The following is a 21778-nucleotide window of genomic DNA, read 5'->3' on the forward strand; positions in this document are numbered from 1 at the left end:
CGTTGGACTGCGTGTGGCCAGCAGTAACAGCCTAGTTGATCAGGCCCTGATCCATCGGGAGGCCTGGTCATGGACCGGGCCGCGGGGGCGTTGATCTCCGGAATAACCTCCAGGTAACCTCCAGGTAACTCTAGTACCTGCTGCTGGAATATCATCTGTGCAAGAAAACACTCCAATCCTGTGTTAGTACCTCCAGTACCTCCTGGATGTATTCTAGTGTTGAGGAAAAGGTGTTGTGTACCTTTCAAAATGTTAACTAAAGCATCATCACCATCAACAACACTGCTACTATTACCACCATCAGCGATAGTACTGTCACCTTTAGTAACACTATCACCAAAACCACCACTTCCACCAACAATAGCGCTACATCAATACCACTATTGCCGCCGCCGCCATCACCACCACTACCACCACCACTACCACTACCACCACCACCATCACTACCACTATTACCACAACCAACAACACTACCCCTCTCGCCACCAAAATCAACAGTACCGCTGCCACATCTACAACAACAACACCATAACTGATAACATCACTAACCACGACAATATTGACGCAACTCTCCTTTGTCACCACCACCACTGCCATTGTCATTTTCCCTACCAAAAGCTATAGTACCATTACAGCCTACAACAGCACTACCACTGCTGCCAACATCAACACCACTACCACCAACGCTACTACCAACACTACCACTAACACTACCACCACCATCAAAGGCACTAGTATCACCACCATCACGGCTGTCAATTATCTTATAAATATAGTGGTGTTTCTAGCGACTATTGATTTTGTGGAGACTTCTGCCCACGTTGAGCGTGTGCCCCGAGGCTCCACGGGGCACCAGAGACCATACTGTTGACCACAGTATACAACGGGCAAATTGGACCTTTGTGTGGACCACAGTATACTAGATGGGCCACTGAAAAATCGCATGGCCCACAGGGAACCACTAAATTATTAATTCAATAGGTAGAGCAATGCTCGACTGTTTAATAACGCTACACAACCTCTTACACAAGGGTCAGTAACACACCGGATGTGTACCACCAACGAAGATTGACCCAGATGACAGCAACAACACTGATGATCACACTTTAGGTTCCTCTCTAAGTGCCCCGATATTACGAACATATGACCCAAGTATTGCCTCGCTCTCTTCAGCAGAAAAGGATCTCTGAGTGAAGACGATAAAATAGTTTTTGGTATAGAAATAATGAAAAACTCAAGAGGCATTTCATATACAGGAGGATCATAACATTAAAAGGAAAGAACATGTAAATACTTAGTTTTAATAATGTCATCTGACCTGCCAGTTAAGGAACACAACACGGCAAAATGAATTGTAAGGGATGAATTGTAAGGACCTGCCTAGTATGGGCCAACAGGCCTACTGCAGTGTTCCTCCTTTCTTATGTTCTTATGTTCTTAAAATGACAGGGAAAATGACAAGAGTGGATAATGTAAACTCACAAGACAAGAGAAATAAGGCCAATGGTGACACTATTCCACTAACTTGTGCTCTCTTGCGAAGAGTGCTGATCATTGTTGATGGCTTCATTCATTGCAGGAGAGATGCTAGAGCTTGAGAAGATGCAGAATATTTACAAACTGCTTAGAGCCGATGAAGCATTAAAATTACGGGAATCACCTCAGAGAGCTAAGAATATACTCTGGGGAGAGAGAGAGAGAGAGAGAGAGAGAGAGAGAGAGAGAGAGAGAGAGAGAGAGAGCTCCGTGATAATATATACACAAACTGAAGATACTTGAGGGCCAAGTTCACAATCGACACACTTCCATACCAACGTGCTGGAGTGAGAGATATGGGAGAAAGTGTAATATAGACCCAGTGAAAAGCTAGGGACCCATGGGTACAACATCCGTGGTCCATGTGTGATGAATGGTTTGAAAAACCGACAAGTTGAAGATTGAGACACTTATGCAGCATAAGTGTCTCAATCTTCAACTTGTCGGTTTTTCAAACCATTCATCACAACTGTCAGACACTGCAGCAACATGGGATCTTGTTACAAAGAATTCTTCAACACTTGTTCAACCTTTGGACGAAGACCAACTTCGACTAGTGGATGGTACCACTATGACCCCGCCTCCGCCTGCTTCACCTCGCCTCACTACAGTATATAAGCCACGTCTACGGCCCTATGCTGTACATTCTACAAGATTGATGGACTGAGCACATCGACTCCAGGCTGAGGGACTGATTACCTCATACTCCTCCTCTCCTTACGCCTTCCTCTTTGTATTGGACTGATGAAGCCACTGTGTGGCGAAACGTTTCCTGAATAAAGATTCCCATATGCTGCATAAGTGTCTCAATCTTCATCCGTGGTCCAAGACTATTCATCTTGCTCAAGGCTCGTCTCAAAAGTATTGCCGGAACAAGTGTAGAAGTTTTCAACAGAAAACTGGAAAACCACCTCCATGGAGTGAAAGATCAACCAGTATACGTGGGCCACTGGTCCGCCAGCAGCAATAGCTTGGTTGACCAGGCCTGGCCCCAGACACCAGACGAACCTGGCCCATGGCAGGGTTGCGGGAGCAGTAAGACTCTCGAAACTCATCAAAGGTAAAGGTACCAGGCCGAGATGTGAGAGCAGAAAAACTCTCGAAACAGGTCACAGATATATCGGAGATGCGGACCAAGAGGCCAGACGTGACCCGAGAAAACTTAAATATTTGAGTACACGAAAGTAATCAGTCTCGCCCAGAGAAATACTCCTTTTTCCAGGTCCACGACCCTTCTCTAGTGAATCGCCACCATCACCACATCAAAATCACAATACCATTACTGTTCTCACCATCACAGTTATAACCATTGCAACAACAACCACCATCAGCCGTCGCTAATATTACTACCACTACTCCCCCCGACGCTGGGTTACCTTAACATGTTGATGGGGTTTGTGCCTGTGGGTAGGTGGCATTTTTTCAGAAAGGGTACCACTCGCCCCACAGGATGCCAACCTGACTAAGATCCCACCATCTCTTACAGCATAAATAGTGGGGATATTTACCTTTTTTTTTTTGTAGAAATGCTTTATGGAGATGGACTGTGGGGTGTGAACAATAATTTTGAGTAGTTTGATCTTCTTTGTGATTATGATTTACATAAGCGACTTGGTCACTGCAACAGCAAGTTGGTATTGCTAGTGTAAATTTGAACATGACAGAAACGGAGTGTTTAAAGCAAAAACGTTCTATCACTTTGTAAATAAAATAGAAAACCCGCTATCAGCAGTTTACAAGAGAGGGCCGCGGGGGCCGCGGGGGGCCGCGGGGGCCGCGGGGGCCCGCTTTGGTAAACTTCAGGTAAACCAACACCTCCATTTGGAGTTCTACCTGGAGTCGCTTCCAGAGGTCAGCGCCCCCGTGGACCTGTCCCAGACCAGTTGTTAGCCTGATCGATCATCCTTTGCAGATGATGTAAAATATGAAAGTAATCTCGGTCCAGGACACGGAAAAATTGCGAGAGGATATAAAGAAAATCTTTCATCGGACAGTAGAAGACAGCTTGACACAACTCTTGCCCACATTCCTCACTATCATCTAAATATTATACAGCAGCAGCAGGAGCAGCAACAGCAGCAGCAGGAGGAGCAGCAGCAGCGGCAGGAGCAGCAGCAGCAGGAGCAGCAGCAGCAGGAGCAGCAGCAGCAGCAGCAGGAGCAGCAGCAGCAGCAGCAGGAGCAGGGTACCTGAAACTAGTCCTACCCACAGCCGCCACCAACTATAATCTTTCTTTCTGTTTTTCCTTCTTTCCTTCTCCTTCCCTTCTCTATCCTCCCGTCGTCTCTCCTTCCGCCGCCCTGGCTACCGCCCCCACCCACGCCCAGGGCGGGCCAACATCCCTCGGGCGTCTCCAGCGAGTGATGGGCCCACAAATTAGGGTGGGGAGCACAAAGGGCCTAGTGCAGGAGCGTGTTGACACAGGCCACTCAGCAGCAGCAGCAGCAGCAGCACCACTACCACCACCTCCACTGCTGCTGCACTACAACCACCGCTGCTGCACCACCACAACCACCGCTGCTGCACCACCACAACCACCGCTGCTGCACCACCACAACCACCGCTGCTGCACCACCACAACCACCGCTGCTGCACCACTACAACCACCGCTGCTGCACCACCACAACCATCGCTGCTGCACCCCCTCCACCAGCGCCACCATCAGACTTTAGACACCACCAGGGTGAGGTCAGATCAAAGAGAGGTCAACTGGCAGAGGTCAGGTCTTATGAGGATGAGGTTGCTATGTCGTCTGGGAAATTAGTGAAAGAGAAATGAGACAAGGTCTTGTGGGTGACACCAGCTACCAACACTGCCAGTATGGCTGACACCAGCTGCTAACACTACCCAGCGTGGCTGACACCTACCTGCCTGGAGGGCATTCCGGGGATCAGCGCCCCCGCGGCCCGGTCCATGATCAGGCCTCCCGGTGGATCAGGGCCTGATCAACGAGGCTGTTACTACTGGCCACACGCAATCCAACGTACGAACCACAGCCCGGCTGATCCGGCACCGTCTTTAGGTATTTATCCAGCCCCTCTTGAAGACAATCAGGGGTCTACCGGTAATTCCCCTTATTGCTGGTGGGAGGCTATTGAACAGTCTTGGGCCCCGGACACTTATTGCGTTTTCTCTTAGTGTACCAGTGACGCTCCTACTTTTCACTGGGGGTATATTGCATTGCCTGCCAAGTCTTTTGCTTTCGTATGGAGTGATTGCTGTGTGCATATTAGGGACCAGTCCATCCAGAATCTTCCAGGTGTAGATTATGATATGTATCTCTCGCCTGCGCTCCAGTGAGTAAAATTAACGTGCTTCCAGGCTCTCCCACTAATTAAGGTGTTTGATGGAACTTATACGTGCAGTAAAGGTTCTCTGTACATTCTCTAGTTCTGCAGTTTCACCTGCCTTGAATGGGGATGTTAATGTACAGCAGTATTTCAGCCTAGAAAGAATAAGTGATTTAGAAAAGATAATCATTGGCTTAGCATTACTTTTCCGCTCTATTGTGTGATTAGAGTTTGTAGTATACTCAGTCCTGTAGTATACTCAGTTGCAAACGCTGCCAGTATGCCTGACACCAGTTGCTAACACTATCCAGTGTGGCTGACACGCTGTGCTGGGTGTCAAGGGGTGGGCTGAATGACACGGTGGGGGGTGGTGAGTGACACAGTGAGTCGTGATGGGAGGGAGGACAGTAAGGGAGGAAGGGAGAGTAAGCGAGGGAACGGAGGGGTGAGGGGGGAAAGGGGAGAGATGGAGTGGGGAGGGGGAGGGGAGGGGAGTGTTGGAGCGAGGTAAGTGTATCCGGTGGCAAGCCTCGGGGTGCAGCCGGACATTGTTAGGTGAGACACCAGGCTGTTAGAGAGAGTGGGGGCGGGGGGAAGAGGGAGAGATGCGAGAAGAGGAGGGTGGAAGGAGAGTATTTAAGGGAGGGAAGGGGAAGGAGAGGGAGAAGAAAGGAAATAAGAGGAAGGTGGGGGAAGGGAAAAGAGAATCAATAAGAGGTATTGGGAGGCCTCAAGATCTTAAGAATTGTTAAAGAAAACATACGGGAGATTAAATGAGCAAGGTCGGGGGAGTGAGAGACAGGGAGAGAGTGAGACAGTCAGGGGGGGAAAGAGAGAGAGAGAGAGAGAGAGAGAGAATAAGAAAGGCAGACCCAATAAAGCAACCGTCTATGATGCTTCAAGACTACCAATTAGTGTTAGACAACAACTCTTGTAGGTGGCACCTGAGGAGGGAGTGTCAAAAACAGTGTCACACCAGCAGGTGGTGAAGGTGTAGTGGGCGACCCACCAACACCATCATTATTCATTTAGTGGGTCTTGTTTTGTCCAAGTGAAGTAACTTGTTTATGACGTTAAGGCTTATTGTCGCTACTTTACCGCCAGTTTGTATTCTTAGGCATATAATGCAGGTGTAAGATGTCGAGAGGCATACCTGGAGGTTATTCCGGGGATCAACGCCCCCGCGGCCCGGTCCATGACCAGGCCTCCCGATGGATCAGGGCCTGATCAACTAGGCTGTTACTGCTGGCCACACGCAGTCCAACGTACGAGCCACAGCCCGGCTGATCCGGCACTGACTTCAGGTATCTGTCCAGCTCTCTCTTGAAGGCAGCCAGGGGTTTATTTGCAATTCCCCTAATGCTTGATGGGAGGCTGTTGAACAGTTTTGGGCCCCGGGCACTTATGGTGTTTTCTCTTAGTGTACCAATGGCGCCCCTACTTTTTATTGGCGGCATTTTGCATCGCCTGCCCAGTCTTTTACTTTCGTAGGGAGTGATTACTGTGTGCAGATTTGGGACCATTCCTTAAAAGATTTTCCAAGTGTAGATTATGATATATCTCTCCCTCCTGCGTTCCAACGAGTACAAGTCAAGTGCTTCCAAGCGTTCCCAGTAGTTAAGGTGCTTGACAGAACTTATACGTGCAGTAAAGGATCTCTGTACACTCTCTAGATCTGCGATTTCACCTGCTTTGTATGGAGATGTTAATGTACAGCAGTATTCCAGCCTAGAGAGAACAAGTGATTTGAAAAGGATCATCATGGGCTTGGCATCTCTCGTTTTGAAAGTTCTCATTATCCATCCTATCATTTTCTTTGCACGTGCGATCGTGGCACTGTTGTGATCCTTGAAAGTGAGATCCTCAGACATTACTACTCCCAGGTCCCTTACATTATTTTTCCGCTCTATTGTATGGCCGGAGTCAGTAGTATACTCTGTTCTAGTTATTATCTCCTCCAGTTTTCCATAACGGAGTAGTTGGAATTTGTCCTCATTGAACATCATATTGTTTACCGTTGCCCTATATATATATATATATATATATATATATATATATATATATATATATATATATATATATAGTGATGGTTGTGAGCGTTGCTGACAACCACCACTAGGGTCGTGAAGGAGTGGGCGGGTGGGCTGGCGTTCGGGGTCGGGTGGGCGGTTGTTTGGAAGGTGTGAAGGTGTTGTGGTGGGAGGAGTCAATAAGGGTGAGGTCTTATAGTGTGGCCACCAGACCCCCAGACACGGCGGCCACACAAGTGTTCCTTTCAGACTGTGGCGTCGCTTGGGGCCACCCCGTGATGCCTGTTCTTCCACCACCAACGCTGCTAGACCACCACCACCATAATAGTTGTTACACCCCTATAACGTCTTGTTTACCCCCTACCACTATCACCGTTGTTACTCCACCATCACTTCTACTTCACCACCCGTCATTCCTTTGACATACCTATGACTTATTTCGAGTGTTTTTGTACCCTCCCAGTCCGGCCTGAAGTCAGCTTGGCATTTTGACTGATGACAGACCAACAAGGGGTCCTCTGGTCCACGTACCATGATAGCCAGACTGAACTGACCCTTGTAGTACACACATGTATATATTGTTGTATATTACATTTTTTTTTATTTTTATTACATTAGTGTTAACAGCAAGTCCCTTACATTAATCTTCTCTAACGGAGTAGCCGAAATTTGTCCTCGTTCAGAATCATGTTTTCCCTGATCCACTGGAAGACTTTACATCGCGTTGGAGGTTTCCTGTTTCCTCGTTAGATGTCACCTGGAGGTTACCTGGAGGTTATTCCGGGGATCAACGCCCCCGCGGCCCGGTCCACGACCAGGCCTCCCGATGGATCAGGGCCTGATCAACTAGGCTGTTACTGCTGGCCGCACGCAGTCCGACGTACGAGCCACAGCCCGGCTGATCCGGCACTGACTTTAGGTATCTGTCCAGCTCTCTCTTGAAGGCAGCCAGGGGTTTATTGGCAATTTCCCTAATGCTTGATGGGAGGCTGTTGAACAGTCTTGGGCCCCTCTGAAACAAATGGCTAACACTTGTCTATTGTCCTTGTCTATTTTCGATCTGGCGAGAGAGAAAACATGGATTAGCACTGTATCTTGAGGAATAGAGCTTTCACTCTGGATTTATTTTTTCATGTTGACTGAGTGTTCAGTGGTCAGTCGCCAGTGTTCAGTGGTCAGTCGTCACGTGAGGTCACAGACCCTGAGCTGCTTGGGGATTAGCGTGGACGGTTACAAAGCATGGCTTGCTTCTACAGTGTTTTAAAAGCTGAGGTTGGAGAGTTGAAGGAGGAGGTCTTGCTTCTCCAGGAGGAGATTAGGAGGCTGAAGGTCCACCTCAATGGGCCTGGGAGAGAGTGTGAGGTGGTTGGAGATGTGGGGAATGAGGCTTCTAGCAGTGAGGTGCAGTCTGTCTCTCACTGTGAGGAGGCTGTAGGTGGGGTGGTAGCAACGGCTACCAGCAGTGAGGTGCAGCCCAGCACCTGCTACAAGTGGCGAGTTGTTCACAGTAATGGGAGGCGCATCAGAGTAAGGAAAGTTAAGAGTGCAGATCTGAAGGTAGGAAATCGCTTCTCTGTTCTCCAGGATGAATGTACTTCAGTGGCCAGTGAAGGTAAGGGTACTACTGCCCCTGCTAATGAAGGTAAGCGCATTCTTGTGGTTGGTGACTCTCAGGTAAGATATGTTGATCGTGCTTTTTGTAATAGGAATAAGAAGATGAGAGATAGAGTGTGCTTCCCTGGAGCTGGTGTTGGGGACATTGTCAACAGACTGGATAATATCATGTCAGGTAATGGGAACAAGCCCATTATCTGTCTCAGTGCTGGTGGAAATGATATTGGGAAGGGTAGGAGAGAAGAGCTGCTAGATAAGTACAGGTCAGCTATAGATTTCATTAAGTCTAAGGGAGGGATCCCAATCATATGTAGCATCTTGCCTAGAAGGGGAGTAGGAAATGAATGGTTGTCTAGGGCAATTGGTGTAAATTGCTGGCTAGACAGATACTGCAAGGAACTTGCAATCCCATTCATTGACAACTGGAACAACTTTTATGGCAAACATGATATGTATGCAAGGGATGGGGTTCATCTCTCTGGGGCAGGGGTGGTAGCACTTGCAGACTCGATTGAGAAGGCCATTGGTGAAATGCCTATGATTTTAAACTGATGGAAGATAGAGGTATGGGTGTGTGTGGGAAACAAGCAGGTTGCAACACTAGGGTTGGAAACAGTAAATGTATAAAAGGCATTCAGCATGAAGTTATAAATAAAGACAATAGAACAGGTCAGCAAACAAAGGGGGACAGCAGAGGGCAGCAAGGGACTAGCTCCCTTAAGGTTTACTATACTAATAGCAGGAGTGTTAGAAATAAGATAGATGAGCTAAGATTAATTGCAAGTGCAGGAAACATAGATATTATTGCTATAACAGAGACCTGGCTCAATCTGAAAGATAGAGAGATGCCCTCTGAATGTCACATACAAGGCTATAAATTATTCCACACTGACAGGGTCAACAGGAAAGGTGGTGGAGTAGCGATGTATGTCAGAGACAATTTAAATTGTTGTGTTAGACAAGATATTAAATTAGAAGCGTCAGCCACTGAATCTGTTTGGTTACAGCTTCTCGAGGGCCGAGAAAAACTAATTTTGGGTGTGATTTACAGGGCCCCAAATCTTGATAGGGAGTGCAGTAAACTTCTATGGGACGAAATTCGTAAGGCATCTACATACGAAAATGTTGTGCTAATGGGAGATTTCAATTATAGACAGATTGACTGGAGCAATTTGACAGGAAATTTAGAGTCGGGTGACTTTCTTGATACGATCCAGGATTGTTTTTTAAAACAGTTTGTGACAGAGCCAACTAGGGGAAATAACCTCCTTGACTTGGTTCTTGCCAGTAGGGAAACACTAATTAATAATCTTGAGGTTAATGATGAGCTTGGGGAGAGTGATCACAAATCACTCAGTTTTAACATATCATGGAATTCCCCTAATAATGGCAATCAAGTCTCCGTCCCTGACTTTCGCTTGGCTGATTTCATAGGACTGAAAAATTACTTAGGTGGGCTGAACTGGAATGACCTGACTAGGGGTCAGGTAGGTGGTGATGGTTGCCGATATGATGCTTTCCAGGGCATAGTTCTAGCTGCTCAGTCAAATTATGTTCCAAATAGGGAAATCAGATCAAACAAAAATGATCCTAAATGGATGAACAATAGATTAAAATATCTGATTGGTCAAAAGAGAGGCATATATAGGCAAATCAAAAGAGGAGAGGGGCAATTAAGAAATCGATATATTCAGTTAAAGAGAGAAATAAAAAAGGGAATTAGAAAAGCAAATAGAGATTATGAGGTTAAAGTTGCAAGAGAATCGAAGACTAACCCAAAAGGATTCTTTCAGGTATACAGAAGTAAGATCAGGGACAAGATAGGCCCACTCAAAAGTTCCTCGGGTCAGCTCACTGACAGTGATAAGGAAATGTGTAGAATTTTTAACACATACTTCCTCTCAGTTTTTACACAGGAGGATACCAGCGATATTCCAGTAATGATAAATTATGTAGAACAGGACGATAATAAACTGTGCACTATTAGGGTCACAAGTGACATGGTCCTTAGGCAAATAGATAAATTAAAACCTAACAAATCCCCAGGCCCTGATGAACTGTATGCAAGGGTTCTAAAGGAATGTAAAGAGGAGCTTAGCACACCTTTGGCTAATCTTTTCAACATATCACTACAAACTGGCATGGTGCCAGATAAGTGGAAAATGGCAAATGTGATACCTATTTTCAAAACAGGTGACAGGTCCTTAGCTTCGAACTATAGACCAATAAGCCTAACCTCCATAGTGGGAAAATTTATGGAATCAATAATTGCCGAGGCAGTTCGTAGCCACCTTGAAAAGCATAAATTAATCAACGAATCTCAGCATGGTTTTACAAAGGGGCGTTCCTGCCTTACGAATTTATTAACTTTTTTCACTAAGGTATTTGAGGAGGTAGATCATGGTAATGAATATGATATTGTGTATATGGACTTCAGTAAGGCTTTTGACAGGGTCCCACATCAGAGACTATTGAGGAAAATTAAAGCACATGGAATAGGAGGAGAAATTTTTTCCTGGATAGAGGCATGGTTGACAAATAGGCAGCAGAGAGTTTGCATAAATGGGGAGAAATCAGAGTGGGGAAGCGTCACGAGCGGTGTTCCACAGGGGTCAGTGTTGGGCCCCCTGCTGTTCACAATCTACATAAACGACATAGATGAGGGCATAAAGAGCGACATCGGCAAGTTTGCCGATGACACCAAAATAGGCCGTCGAATTCATTCTGACGAGGACATTCGAGCACTCCAGGAAGATTTGAATAGACTGATGCAGTGGTCGGAGAAGTGGCAGATGCAGTTTAATATAGACAAATGCAAAGTTCTAAATGTTGGACAGGACAATAACCATGCCACATATAAACTAAATAATGTAGATCTTAATATTACGGATTGCGAAAAAGATTTAGGAGTTCTGGTTAGCAGTAATCTGAAACCAAGACAACAGTGCATAAGTGTTCGCAATAAAGCTAATAGAATCCTTGGCTTCATATCAAGAAGCATAAATAATAGGAGTCCTCAGGTTGTTCTTCAACTCTATACATCCTTGGTTAGGCCTCATTTAGATTATGCTGCACAGTTTTGGTCACCGTATTACAGAATGGATATAAATTCTCTGGAAAATGTACAAAGGAGGATGACAAAGATGATCCCATGTATCAGAAACCTTCCCTATGAGGATAGACTAAGGGCCCTGAAACTGCACTCTCTAGAAAGACGTAGAATTAGGGGGGATATGATTGAGGTTTATAAGTGGAAGACAGGAATAAATAAAGGGGATGTAAATAGTGTGCTGAAAATATCTAGCCTAGACAGGACTCGCAGCAATGGTTTTAAGTTGGAAAAATTCAGATTCAGGAGGGATATAGGAAAGTACTGGTTTGGTAATAGAGTTGTGGATGAGTGGAACAAACTCCCAAGTACCGTTATAGAGGCCAGAACGTTGTGTAGCTTCAAAAATAGGTTGGATAAATACATGAGTAGATGTGGGTGGGTGTGAGTTGGACCTGATAGCTTGTGCTAACAGGTCGGTTGCCGTGTTCCTCCCTTAAGTCAATGTGACCTGACCTGACTAGGTTGGGTGCATTGGCTTAAGCCGGTAGGGACTTGGACCTGCCTCGCATGGGCCAGTAGGCCTTCTGCAGTGTTCCTTCGTTCTTATGTTCTTATGTTCTTATTTCTCTCTGAGTCCAGTTTAAAACATTGTAGAGCCATCCACTTACCTTTCCTCTTCCATCTGCGTGAATGATGCGTTATTCCTCACACTGGTCGATAACTTTTGCGAAGTCTGTATTATTACGTCATCCTTTTGCTTGCCTTCTGGTGCATCCAAAACATTTTAGCAGTTCCTAGACCACTTCTGCCACCAGTCCTACCACTACTTTCACCACCACTATGGCTGAAAGCTGGATGAAGAACCCATCCTTTCCAAGATTCAGAGAACAGGGCCCTGAGAACTGCATGAAAGAGGCGCTTAATTAAGTTGAAGGTTGAAGTCAGCTGCCTCCTATCCTCCATGAGAGTGCACAGTAAGCCAGAGGCGATGTAGTGCCTGTCTGGGTGTGGCTGGTATGGCTAAGTATGACTGGGGTGTGGCTCACCAGAGATTGTGGGACCGGCTAGAGCCGCAACACATCCGCCCTACGCCTCCCTCCCATTCATTAACAATCACGGATCCGCTTCTTAAAATTCTTATGTTCAAAGTTTCACCAAGACCTTGGATTGAGCAACGATGCGAGGGAAATGCTGAGTTCAATCTGTAAAGGTTTAGGAATTGAAATATTTAGAGCAGGCGGCGCTATGTCGGGGGTGAAGGTGGGCTGGTTGGGGGCCAGGTGAGGGCTTGTCGGGAACTGCTGCTGCAATACCACAGATGGGGCCACCACTCCTCCATTAACTTGCCATCAAGCGAGGCCGCCCCAACTGACTCACCCACGCAAGTGCTGCCTCACTGACTTGCTCCTTCTCTCTCTCTCTCTCTCTCTCTTGTGGATTGTAATCTGGAATGCACTGAGTTCACCACTGAGGTATCTTCCGTCCTTTCTTCTCTGTTCTCCGCATCTTGTTTACAGCCTCCTTCATGTTATTGTCATCCACACGTCTGTTACTGCCTTCCACCCTGCTCTTGTTCTGTGACACGCACGGCCACGTGCTCACGCACACAGCTACACACAACTGAGTACACAAATGCACAAGCACTCACGTCGTTAAGTTGAGCGCTGGGAGCTAGGTAAGGTTTCAATTAGATTTGTTCACTGATTAGCTGCCGAGCGGGAGGTATCGAGGTCCCTCGCTAGTTATGCATAGAAGCAGTTGCAGCGTCAACACCGTGAGCAAAGGCACACCTTGCCTTGCTACCCGGAAGCCTTCACCACCATCCCTTGTTGTGGCGAGGGTTAACCCCCACCAGTCCTTGTTGTGGTAAGGGTTTAACTCCCAGTTCTTATGGCTAGGGTTTAACCTCCACCAGTCCTTGTTGTGGTAAGGGTTTAACTCCCAGTTCTTGTGGCTAGGGTTTAACCTCCACGAGTCCTTGTTGTGGCAAGAGTTTAACCTCCACCAGTCCTTGTGGCGGAGATTCAACTGCCACCATCCCTCTCTCTTAGTCATTCACTCCTGGACCCACACAGACAAAACAGTGCCTACCTGCCTCGGTGAGCCAACTGATGTTGCCCTCGTAACATCATTACATCCTACATCACCCTACCTCACTCAGGCTGCCTCGCCTACCCACTCTTATCTCTGCCCCAGCTGTGATCCTGCCCCGCCTAGCCCTTATCTCTGCCCTAGTCTGACCCTGCCCCTCCTCTCCCTTATCCCTGTGGTGAGTGTGCTCCGCCCTGCGTGAGGGTGTGCGTGTGTAGACAAAGATCGGAAGAATTTGCCTTTCAATACAGGGGGTGGCTCAGTTGTATTATGAGCACCTCCAGTGGTCTTAGTCGTATGTGAGCTCCGACAAACCGCCACCAGCAGCGTGAGTCATGTCATGAGCACCACCAGCTGCCTGAGTCATGCGAGCACCACCAGCTGTTGCTGACGCCTCAACGATCCCTCGCCCAGATTTATAACCTGTGATCTATCATGGTGGGGCCGGTGTGCCGATACTAGCAGATCACCTTACTGATAACTAGGGCGGCTGCTAGCCGCCCTCACCCCGCCATGGGCGGCCTCCTAACCACCCCACCATGGGCGGACTGCTAGCCACCCCACCCCGCCATGGGCGGCGAAACGCAGGCTCTGAGAGAAAATTTAATAGGTGGTAGTACGAAACTGAGTGAGATAATGGGGAGGGAGGGAGAGTGATGGAGAGGGAGGGATTCAGGTGGGTGGGGGAAAGAAAGAATGATCACCACCACCCACTACCATCACCAATCGCCACCAGCCGGAGGTGGGGGGCGCCACACATACACACCCCTTCAACCACATATAAGTTAGTACACACACACGTAGTAGAGGCAGGATCCATACATAGCTTTAAGAAGAGGTATGATAAAGCTCATGGAGCACTGAGTGACCTAGTAGCGACCAGTGAAGAGGCGGGGCCAGGAGCTATAACTTGACCCCTGCAACTACAATTATGTGAGAATTAGGCGAGTACGTACACACACACACACACACACACACACACACACACACACACACACACACACACACACACACACACACACACACACACACACACACACTCTGGACTGGGAACTCTACCCTTGTCATATACCGTCGTTGGGAATCACAGCGTATCGTTCACTACGTACACTGGCAGAACCTGTACTCTTACCCAGGGACGAGCTTTTTAATGCCCGGGAGCTGGACACTTTTTTTTTTTTTTGTGTTAGCTGGTGAGGGAGGGGAGGGGGGTGATGTGCAGAATGGGGGTGCGAGGAAGGGGAAGGAGCGAAGGAGGGGGCGGGAGGGGGAGGCAGAAGTTGGAGCAGAGCGAAGGTAAATTCTCCAAGCTGCCGCCCGTCCAACTAACTGTTCCTGTCAGCGGCAAATTGTGCGGGTGAGTGAGATGTGTTGGAGTGCACGCTGCAGCAGTAGCAGGAACAGTGGCAGCAGCAGCGACGGCAGCAGTAGCAGTAACAGTGGCAGCAGAAGTAGCAGCAGCAGCAGCAGCGGGGGATACCGGCAACATTGTCAACAGCATCGGCACCAGCAGCAGGGACCTCCAGCAGCAGGGACCCCCAGCAGCAGGGACTTCCAGCAGCAGCGACCCCCAGCAGCAGCAACAGCAGGGGGAGGAGGAGGGGGGAGAAAGAGCATGGGCAAATGAAGATAAGACACAGAGGAAGGACGGAGGGAGGGAGGGAGGGAGAATATGGATCGTCAATAGCCATGTGTTGAGGAGCGCACTATGTATGTTGAAGAACGCACTATGTATGTTGACGAGCGCACTATGTATGCTGAAGAACGCACGGTGACATAGACAGGGACATATACCATAGCACTGTACCATCCTTGGCAGACGATACTAGAATCAACACGAGAGTGTGATCCATAGAAGACACAGTGAAGCTCTAAGCTGATATAAAGCAAGTCTTCCAGTGGGCCAGTGACAACAATATAATGTTCAATTAAGACAAATTTCAATTACTACGGTATGGAAGACTGGAGAAAAAAAAACAATATAGGAATACAAGACAAACTCGGATCACTCAGTTAAGCGCAAGTTTGTTGTGAGAGACCTGAGAGTGATCATGTCCGAAGATCTCATGTTCAAGAAGCATAACAAATAACAATGTCATTATTACAACTGCAAGGAAACTGAGAGGTTGTGGTATGCACCACAGCCCGGCCTAATATGAAGCGACTCGTACTTATGAAGTTCACTCATGAAGACAGCTACGGGGTTTATTGGTAGCTTTCCTTATGCACGGTAGGAGGGTGTTGGAGTCGTGGTACCTTTAAGCTTACCGAGTTCTATCTGTGTACTCATTGCACTCCTGCTTTATATTAGAGGTATCTTGCATCGTCTTTCAAGCCTCTTGCTTACACATGTAGTGATTTCACTGTGTAGGTTTGGGACTAACTCCTGCAATATCTTACAGAAATAGGTTATGATGTACACTATGTTTCTCGCCTAAGTTCTAACGAGTACAGTTCAATGAACTTCAAGCGCTCCCAGTAATTGATTTTCATTTTTCTTTTTTACAAATAACTGACTTTGTTTTTTGTAGATGCTAACCTTCTCACTACGATATATAATTCCTCCAATTTTCAGTACACTCATGACTTCACCTGATCTTTGTGTCCTTCCAGTTCCTCTTGATCTCTCTTCTATGTTTCATTTACCTTTTCTGTCTTCCCACTTTCCTTTTCTTGCTTCCTTTTCTTTTCTAACATGGGTCAGTAGGCGGCGGCGGCGGCGGCGGAGGTGGTGGCGGCGGCGGCTGCTGCTCCTGCTGCTGCTGCTTGCTGCTGCTGCTTGCTGCTTGCTGCTTGCTGCTTGCTGCTGCTACACAACCACCACCATCACAGCCTAACATTATTAGTACGCATTGCGGGAAGGGTTGCACTGACTCTGGCAATGTGTGTTACAACACGCTACAACTGCACGCTACATCAAGTGCTGTAACAGGACGCTACAGGAGCACACTCCTGCAGAGGCAGGAGTACATATCTGTTTACATAGTGGCTATCTGCAAAGGACTAATTCCAGTCTAATCTCTAATTCTGTTTGGATAGTTGAGGTTAGGATAGTATACCAGGAGGCTCTCTCCCCACTCCTCTACTCCTGTCGCAAACTTGCCGTCTAGTAGAAGTGAGCGAGGCAAGCAGCAAGAGAGAGAGAGAGAGAGAGGGGGAAGGGGAAGTAGGTGAAGTATGGAGAGGAGGAGGAGGAAGGGGCTGTAGGTGGCTGTATAAGCAGGCGTCAGGGAGGGGAGGAGGAGGCGACGAGATATTAATAACTGGAGATATGAAAATAGGTGGAGTCTGGCGTCCTGAGGGAGGAAGAACCCTGATCTTGGTCCTGGAGAAGAGAGGGATGGCGCTGGGGGTGACGTGGCGTGCATCCCATATTCTTCCCGTGGAAGGTAACCACAAGATGAAGAACATAGTCTCTAGGCCTCCCGCCAAGTGCCAGATCAAGAAGGCTGTGATGGATATGTGGGCCAGCGGACCGCCGGCAGCAACAGTCTGGTTGGCCCAAGACAGGGCTGCGGGAGTAGGAAAACTCTCGAAACCCTTCAAAGGTATAAATATAAGGTAGTAGTTAGTGTTCAGTCCCATAGTCATCCTGTGCACAGCATCTTCCTAGGATCAAACCTATTTACTATCATCCCCGAGGCGCTGTGTGACGCTTAGTGCACCCATTCTTTGTGAATGAAAAAATATTGTGACATATCACTCCCTACAAAAAAAAAAAAGATCTGGCAGGCGGTGGAACATCCCTCCTAATGAAAAGCAGGGGGGGGGGGTCGTGGGTACACTAAGAGACACAATAAGTGTCAGGGGCCCAGGATTGTTCAACTGCCTCCCAGCATACATGAGGGGGATTACCAATAGACCCGTGAGTATCTTCAAGAAGGCACTGGGCAGATACCTAAAGTCAGTCCCTGACTAGCCGGGCTGTGGTTCGTACGTCGGTCTGCGTGCTGGCAGCAGTAACAGCCTGGTTGATTAGGCCCTGATCCACTGCGAGGGGCATTGACCCTCGAAACACCATGCAGGTATATTCCAGGTAAAGTATGTAGACATTCGAACACCCAGGAATTACGACCTTAAGGTTAATACTAGTACCCGAGAGATTGTATAACTTGATAATTGTAATGTTATTGTCTAACAAAATTTATAAGTGTGCTCAGAATATAATAACTTCTATCTGTTAGCTTAACCCATCAAGGGAGGTTCCTTGCTGTGGGTGAGGGAGGTTTCCATCAAGGAAATTGGATCTCTCCTTCCCTTTCTTAAATCGAACTTGAATACCCCCCTCCCCCATTCCCTTAGGCGCTATGTAACTGTGTTTAGCGCTACCCCACCTTTCACATAAAAATATTGGCAACAACAGTAATAATTATTTTGTGAGCGTTGAATTCCTTAGTAAGTGGACAGTGAATGTTATTGTTCCAGAAAATGGCTAAAAGGTTGACCACTTGTAACCAAGTTACCTGGCTACCACAACATCCATCACTTGGATCCAGGCTACCTGGCTACCACAACATCCATCACTTGGATCCATGCTACCTGGCTACCACAACATCCATCACTTGGATCCAGGCTACCTGGCTACCACAACATCCATCACTTGGATCCAGGCTACCTGGCTACCACAACATCCATCACTTGGATCCAGGCTACCTGGCTACCACAACATCCATCACTTGGATCCAGGCTACCTGGCTACCACACCATCCATCACTTGGATCCATGCTACCTGGCTACCACAACATCCATCACTTGGATCCAGGCTACCTGGCTACCACAACATCCATCACTTGGATCCAGGCTACCTGGCTACCACAACATCCATCACTTGGATCCAGGCTACCTGGCTACCACAACATCCATCACTTGGATCCAGGCTACCTGGCTACCACACCATCCATCACTTGGATCCATGCTACCTGGCTACCACAACATCCATCACTTGGATCCAGGCTACCTGGCTACCACAACATCCATCACTTGGATCCAGGCTACCTGGCTACCACAACATCCATCACTTGGATCCAGGCTACCTGGCTACCACAACATCCATCACTTGGATCCAGGCTACCTGGCTACCACAACATCCATCACTTGGATCCAAGCTACCTGGCTACCACAACATCCATCACTTGGATCCAGGCTACCTGGCTACCACACCATCCATCACTTGGATCCAGGCTACCTGGCTACCACACCATCCATCACTTGGATCCAGGCTACCTGGCTACCACAACATCCATCACTTGGATCCAGGCTACCTGGCTACCACAACATCCATCACTTGGATCCAGGCTACCTGGCTACCACAACATCCATCACTTGGATCCAGGCTACCTGGCTACCACAACATCCATCACTTGGATCCAGGCTACCTGGCTACCACACCATCCATCACTTGGATCCATGCTACCTGGCTACCACAACATCCATCACTTGGATCCAGGCTACCTGGCTACCACAACATCCATCACTTGGATCCAGGCTACCTGGCTACCACAACATCCATCACTTGGATCCAGGCTACCTGGCTACCACAACATCCATCACTTGGATCCAGGCTACCTGGCTACCACAACATCCATCACTTGGATCCAAGCTACCTGGCTACCACACCATCCATCACTTGGATCCAGGCTACCTGGCTACCACACCATCCATCACTTGGATCCAGGCTACCTGGCTACCACAACATCCATCACTTGGATCCAGGCTACCTGGCTACCACAACATCCTATCACTTGGATCCAGGCTACCTGGCTACCACCACATCCATCACTTGGATCCAGGCTACCTGGCTACCACAACATCCATCACTTGGATCCAGGCTACCTGGCTACCACAACATCCATCACTTAGATCCAGGCTACCTGGCTACCACAACATCCATCACTTAGATCCAGGCTACCTGGCTACCACAACATCCATCACTTGGATCCAGGCTACCTGGCTACCACAACATCCATCACTTGGATCCAGGCTACCTGGCTACCACAACATCCATCACTTGGATCCAGGCTACCTGGCTACCACAACATCCATCACTTGGATCCAGGCTACCTGGCTACCACAACATCCATCACTTGGATCCAGGCTACCTGGCTACCACAACATCCATCACTTGGATCCAGGCTACCTGGCTACCACAACATCCATCACTTGGATCCAGGCTACCTGGCTACCACAACATCCATCACTTGGATCCAGGCTACCTGGCTACCACAACATCCATCACTTGGATCCAGGCTACCTGGCTACCACAACATCCATCACTTGGATCCAGGCTACCTGGCTACCACAACATCCATCACTTGGATCCAGGCTACCTGGCTACCACAACATCCATCACTTGTAATGTAGCTTGGTTCCAAGTGATGGACGGTGTGGTAGCCAGGTAGCTTAGTTACAAGTGATGGACGGTGTGGTAGCCAGGTAGCTTAGTTACAAGTGATGGATGGTGTGGCAGCCCGGTAGCTTGGTTATAAGTGATGGACGGTGTGGTAGCCAGGTAGCTTAGTTACAAGTGATGGACGGTGTGGTAGCCAGGTAGCTTAGTTACAAGTGATGAATGGTGTGGTAGCCCTGTAGCTTGGTTATAAGTGATGGACGGTGTGGTAGCCAGGTAGCTTAGTTACAAGTGATGGACGGTGTGGTAGCCAGGTAGCTTAGTTACAAGTGATGGATGGTGTGGTAGCCCGGTAGCTTGGTTATAAGTGATGGACGGTGTGGTAGCCAGGTAGCTTAGTTACAAGTGATGGATGGTGTGGTAGCCCGGTAGCTTAGTTATAAGTGATGGACGGTGTGGTAGCCAGGTAGCTTGGTTACAACACCACAACATCCATCACTTGTAACTAAGCTACCTGGCTACCACAACATCTATCACTCAGTTAATAAGACATATTTGTTTTATAGCATTTTACTGACAAGACTTTTCGCCCACCAGAGACATGATCAATTCTTCTTCCCTGTTGGTCGAAACGTCTTCTCAATAAAATCCTATAGACCGCATCATGTGCCATGTTAATATCTTGGTATATAACGCCATTGAGATATTTCCGTTAGACTGTCTGAACTGAAAGTGTCTACCCGGAGTCTACCTGGAGGGCATTACGGGGATCAACGCCCCCGCGTCCCGGTCTATGACCAGGCCTCCTGGTCATAGGCTGTTACTCCTTAAATGTGTTGGTCTGTAATCATACTATAGTTACAGATCTGTCCAGACATTTGTTAGTCCTACAGTGAGTTATATATCTGGCTGTTGCTGATCCTCATGACGTACGTCATTATGAGGACCTGGTTCCTGCGGTCAGCATGATGCTAATTATTATGCTAAGTACATCTTATAGTGATGACGGAATCATTAATGGTTGTGGTGGAGAATATGATTCATAGATGTGGGAGAGATAGAGAGGAGAGGAGAGGAAGAGGTCTGATCATAGACAACGTAGAGGGGATAAAATAAAGAGGGAACAGAGACTTTTGAGACGGACGGGAGGCAGGAGCCGTAAGGACATGGCAGGGGAAGATGTATGGAGAAAGGAGGGAGAAGAGGAGAGGAGCGGGAGGCTTGGTAAAAGGTTACGAGAGAGGATACGATAGCATGGGATGATGGGTACTAGGGAGGGATGGCTGAGAGGGCCGGGAAGAGGTGGATTGTGAGTTGGAGAAGAGACATGGCAGAGAAAAAGACGCAAGAGAGAGGTGAGAGACTAGAGAAGGAAGACAAGAGGGAGAAAGAGGGAAGGCAGGAAAGGGAATAAGAGGGAGAGAGACCAGAGGGTAGGCAGGGAAGAGAAAGAGAGAGAGAGAGAGAGAGAGAGCCTCTCTGACCCCCCGACACAGCCGAGCAACAGGTGGTGAGGCAGACAGGTAGCCGCTGCTACCTGCCTCTGTGGCTGATGAGCCGCACTCACGGCCCCCTGCTGCTCACTCAGCTTCCCTGGGGGCCCACTCAGCCTCCCTGGGTGGGGGCCTCGGCTCACTGGACCCTCCTGAGGGCCTCCGCGGCCCCACTTAAATGTGCTACGGACCCCAGGGCCAACTCAACCCTCGAGGGGGAGGGAGGGAGGGGGGAAGCAACTCGCTTAGTCCTCTGGGGAAGGACACCCCGCGGCTCCCCCGCTCAACCCTACTGGGGTCGGGTGTCGGGTGTCGGGCGTCGGGTG

At 48.2% G+C, this 21778-nt stretch overlaps 1 protein-coding gene across 3 annotated transcripts in view; it reads left to right on the plus strand.

The window, feature by feature from the left end:
• LOC128693217 (nucleolar protein 4) overlaps positions 1–21778 on the plus strand; it is a 244205-nt gene that overhangs the window by 129918 nt on the left and 92509 nt on the right. The gene's annotated exons all lie outside the window — the stretch shown is intronic.

Source organism: Cherax quadricarinatus, chromosome 28 (assembly GCF_038502225.1).
Source record: "Cherax quadricarinatus isolate ZL_2023a chromosome 28, ASM3850222v1, whole genome shotgun sequence".
Taxonomy (NCBI): Eukaryota; Metazoa; Arthropoda; class Malacostraca; order Decapoda; family Parastacidae; genus Cherax; species Cherax quadricarinatus.